The sequence below is a fragment of the Gossypium hirsutum genome, chromosome A05 (genome assembly GCF_007990345.1).
Source record: "Gossypium hirsutum isolate 1008001.06 chromosome A05, Gossypium_hirsutum_v2.1, whole genome shotgun sequence".
NCBI lineage: Eukaryota > Viridiplantae > Streptophyta > Magnoliopsida > Malvales > Malvaceae > Gossypium > Gossypium hirsutum.
The window spans coordinates 50762445-50767714 of NC_053428.1; the positions used below are offsets into that span (position 1 = coordinate 50762445).

Here is a 5270-nt window from a genome sequence, read left to right on the forward strand (position 1 = left end):
TGTATATTTTGATAGGGTTTTGATGCTTTGATTATGTGCACATAAGGCCTAAAGGATTATCCATGAGTTGATGTTGGGAATGAATTTATTTTAGGCACACGAGCGTGTTACTCAGCCATATGTGACACACGGCCTAGTGACACGAGCATGTGTCTTCTGTAGGTTCCTTTGCATGAAATTTAGTGAGTTACACGGCCTAGCTCAGGCCTAGAACATTGGCGTGTGAGACAATTTTGAGAGTTACACGACCTAGCACACGAGTGTGCGGCACGACCGTGTAACCTTACTCAGAGAGTTACACTGGTGAGGAAACGAGTTGGGACAAAGTCGTGTGTCTTCCTAGTTCAAAGGTTACACGACCTGAGACACGGGAATGTGTTTCAGCCATGTGAGGCACACAGCCTGGCCACATGGTTGTGTGACCCCTGCATTCAAATTTTTGTATCTTTTTCCTAAACTTTCCAAATGATTTCATATTAGTCCCAAATTATTTCTAAGGTATATTTAAGGCCTCAAGGGCTCGATATAGGGACAATATGTATATGAATGAATGTTTATTAATATGTTTATGATAATATATGTTTAAATGTTCTGTTTGTACGATAATGCTATGTAACCTTATTCGATGACGGATACGGGTTAGGGGAGTTACATTTAGTAGTATCAGAGCTACGATTTAGTGATTCTAAGGCTAATGTTGAGAAGTAGAGTATATACATGCCACATATAACCTATGATAGTGTGATGCTTTTGATCTGTTCTAATATTGTATTTTCTTATAAATTCTAGATGTCAACTGAATCGATATGAGCTGTAGTTAATGAAGTTGAAAGTAATGTTCAAGCTTCGAATCATGAAGCAAGTAATAATGTGTCTATTCCACAATCCATTGGTGATGAGATGAGGAATGTATTCCTTGGAATTATGAACTAGTGGTTCAATGAGTTCAAGCAAGCAAATCTTGCAACTCCGCCACCTCCACCCCCTACTGTGCCTTCTCCAGCACCCCTAGATACTCAAAACCTTATATTTGTGACAGTTACCCGAGTATCATAGATAAAATTAAAAAATGTGGAACGGAAGAATTCAGAGGTAAGGGGGATGATAATTATTCAAAAGTTGAGTATTGGCTAATGAATACAAAGAGAGTTTTTGCAAATTGATGTGCACTCCCGAATATTGTTTGATATGTGTGGTATTGTTACTGAAAAATGAAACATATTTATTGTGGAACACTTTGAGCACGATGACATTGAATGATCATATTAATTGGACTTTTTTCAGAATGAATTCAAAAAGAAGTATTTTAATCGGTTGTTTCTTGAGTTAAAATAAGGAAATCAGACTGTAGTTGAGTATGGATTAAAATTTGGACAATTGAGCAAGTACGACCAGAACATATTATCTAATGAAGAGGAAGTGCATATTAGATTTGAGAATAGGCTGAATGATGATATCTGTATGTTCGTGACAGTGCTGAAGTTACGAGAATTTGTAGAAATTTCAAAACAGGCTCAGAAAGTTGAAGAAATTTGTAAAAGTAAACGACAGTTAGATTCAAAATTTTGAAACTATAACAAAAGGGGGTCATTCAAGTCTGCTCAAATGTCTCTATCGAAGAAATTTAGAAATGACACAAGTCATTCAACTGCCCCTTCAGAGTTCATGAGTATATAGAAACTAAGGGAAATCAATTTCCAGTTTGTTAATTCTCCAGCAGCTAGTGCTGGAAGTGTAAGAAATGTTGAGAGAAACATCCCTGTTTGTAAGGAATGCAATAAAAGACATTTTAGTGAGTGTCAGTCAAAGTCGGGAGCTTGATTTTGTTGTGGATCCACTGATTATTTCCTTCAAGATTGTCCGAAAAAGAAAAATGATTTTTGTAATCAATCAAGCAAGCTTGAAACAACTTCCCAGAAAGGTAGATGATCTAGAAATGCTAGGAATACTACTCCAAGGAAGATGGAGAAGAGGGGTAAGGAATTACCCCAAGAAAGTCGATTGATCCATCTCAGAAGCCGGATTCATCATCAAGACTGAAGATCTCTCCTCAGTTCCCCTTCAGGAGTTTTGGGTTTTCTTTATGTTTTGTATTCTTTATTCTTCTGAGATGTTTTCTTATTTAGTTATGAACTAAATCCCTTAAATACCTAAGGGGAATGAAACCTAAGACGAATCTTGTTATTATTTTCTGAATCGTATGATAAATATTTAACTTGTTCTTAATTATGTGTTCTTAATTCTTGTTTTGATATCCCAGGATACTGATTCAAGACACACTCTTATTCAGAAGAGGAATAGACCCTGTCTAAGAGTAAAATTGCCATAATTAAGCGGAGTTGATTGCGCGCCTAGAAATAGGGTGACAAGATTTTACCAGATTAAGGTGAAACCTAATAAGGGAATCCATAGATCGAGTTAATGCAACCCTAGAGTTTTAATTAGAGAAAAGTCTCGGTTATTTAATCTAGGGATTAGACGTTATTAGTCTTGAATAGGGATAATAACATAACTTAGGGATCTCTACAGAACAAGTTGAATGAAAAAAATCGTCCGATTCGGAGCCAGAATAACAAGTAAAGTCTAGGTGGATTTTTCCTTAGGTATTGTCTCAAGTCAATTTATTTTCCCAAAAGCAATTCCCCAATTATTTTCTTTGTGCGTTCTTAGTTTAAATAATTAGTTAATTTAAACAAACCCCTTTTTTCTTAGGCTAGATAATAAAAAGATAGTTATTACTAGTACTTTTGGTTCCCTTGGGTACGATATCCCAGTCTTGCCATTACTATACTATTGTTCGATAGGTGCGCTTGCCTTTTCATCGTGATAATAGTTAGTCTAGGTTTGATTTCATTATAAATATTAATTACTTGTTACGAATCACGCGATCAAGTTTTTGGTGCCGTTGTCGAGGACTTGAAATATTAGGAACACTAAATTTTTATTACTTTAGCCATTTATTTTTCTTGCAATTTTATTTTAGTTTATTATTTATTAATTTACTTTTTTTTCTCTCTTGGCAGGTTTTTATAGTTTATGACTAGAAGAAACTCGTCGGAACCATTACTTTTTGACAAAGAAATCGATCGTACAATTCGTAAAAATCAAAGAGAAATAAGGCGTAGCTTACGATACATGGAGAACGAGCAAGAAGACGATACTAAAACCCTAACCGACGGGATGGCTGAAAACCAAGGCAATCAGCTACCTCCTTTAATTGCTGCTAATCAAAATCCTGCTCTACGTACTATGTATGATTATGCTAAACTTTCTTTAACAGGAACTGAATCTATCATAGTTAGACCTACTATTGCTGCAAATACTTTTCAAATAAAACTTAACACTATTCAGATGATACAGCAGTTTGTTCAGTTTGATGGTTTGCAGGATGAAGATCCCAACGCTCACTTAGCAAATTTCTTGGAATTTTGCGATACATTCAAAATTAATGGCGTTTCTGATGATGCCATTCGTCTTCAGTTATTTCCCTTTTCACTGAGAAACAAAGCTAAACAGTGGTTGAACTCGTTACCACGAGGGTCTAGCACTACTTGGGAACAAATGACCGAGAAATTTTTACTAAAATATTTTCTGCCAGGTAAAATGGCTATATTACGTAATGATATCTCTTCTTTTGTGCAGATGGATTTAGAAACACTTTACGATGCATGGGAGAGATACAAGGACTTACTGAGAAGGTGCCCCCACCATGGGTTACCGCTTTGGTTTCAAGTACAAACATTCCACAATGGTCTGATTCCCTCGACTCGACAAATGGTTGACGCAGCTGCTGGAGGAACCATCAACAATAAAACATTGGAAGATGCCTATGAATTTATAGAGGAGATGTCACTGAATAACTATCAGTGGCAAGTCATGAGGACAAAGCCAACGAAAACAGTCGGCGTTTATAACGTCGATTCGATCACCATACTCTCTAATCAGGTAGAACTTCTCAATAAAAAGATTGATGGTTTTCTTAGTTATTCACGGTACATCCTGTAATAAGGTGTGACTCAAGTAGAGGAGGTGTGCGCACAGAATATCAATCCTTCAATCCTACAACCGAAAACGAGCAAATCAATTATATGGGTAATAATCCTCGAACTCAAAATAATCCTTATAGTAACACTTACAATGCAGGTTGGAGGAATCATCCAAAATTTTCATGGGGAGGCCAAGGAAATCAAGGAAATCAAAGGGCACCACCTCCCCAAGGATTACAGCAACCACCCTACCAACAGGAAAGGAAATCGAACCTTAAAGAGATGTTGGAAAATTTTATTTCGGTGTCAGAAACGCGATTCTAAAATACCGAGACAGTACTTAAGAACCAGCAAGCATCGATTCAAGGTCTCGAAACTCAAATAGGGTAACTTGCAAAGCTGATCTCGAAACTCAAAGGTCTCGATTCAAGGTCTCGAAACGCCCACAAGGTACTTTACCTAGCATTACAGAGACCAATCCCAGGGAGCAACTTCATGCTATCGCTGCGCAGGATAATAAAAAGCTAGATAAACCAGAATCACAGCAAGACAACGCGATTAACAAAGGTCATCAAGAGGTAAGCAATGATGATCCTAAATAGGTAAGTACGAATTATAAACCTCGTGTGCCATAACCTAATGCAATGAAGAACGACAAAACAGAAGAACAATTCACTAAGTTCGTCAAACTTTTAAAGAAATTACATATTAACTTACCCTTTATTGAAATTCTTTTGCAGATGCCCAACTCGGCAAAATTCTTAAAGGAACTTCTGACCAATAAGCAAAAGTTAGACGCTACATCGCATGTGGAACTAAATGCAGTCTGCTCAGCTATTCTAAAGAATAAGCTACCTAACAAATTGAAAGATCCAGGGAGTTTTACAATTTCTTGCTTAATTGGTAGTTTCTCTGTGAATAATGCTTTAGCTGATTTAGGGGCAAGTATAAATGTTATTCCTTATAAAATGTTTAAACGACTAGGTCTCGGTAAACCCAAACAGACTAGGATGAGCATTCAATTGGCTGACAAAACAGTTAGATTTCCTAGGGGTATTAAAATTGATAAATTTATTTACCCAGTAGACTTTGTCGTCTTAGACATGGATGAGGATAACGAGGTACCTTTAATTCTAGGACGGCCCTTTTTAGCAACTGCTAAAATAATTATTGATGTGGGCATAGGTGAGCTTACCCTTCGTGTGGGAGACAAAATGATCACCCTTCAAGCTCGTAATTCCGGCATCACATCGAACAGTGAAGGTAATAGTCCACACCAGTCTA

At 36.9% G+C, this 5270-nt stretch overlaps 1 non-coding gene across 1 annotated transcript; it reads right to left on the reverse strand.

Annotated features, from left to right (window-relative positions):
• Positions 1–3609: 3609 nt before the first annotated feature.
• On the reverse strand, positions 3610–3716 carry LOC121229940 (small nucleolar RNA R71). The gene has a single exon (XR_005927891.1). It is a non-coding gene; the product is annotated as a small nucleolar RNA R71 (small nucleolar RNA).
• Positions 3717–5270: the final 1554 nt, after the last annotated feature.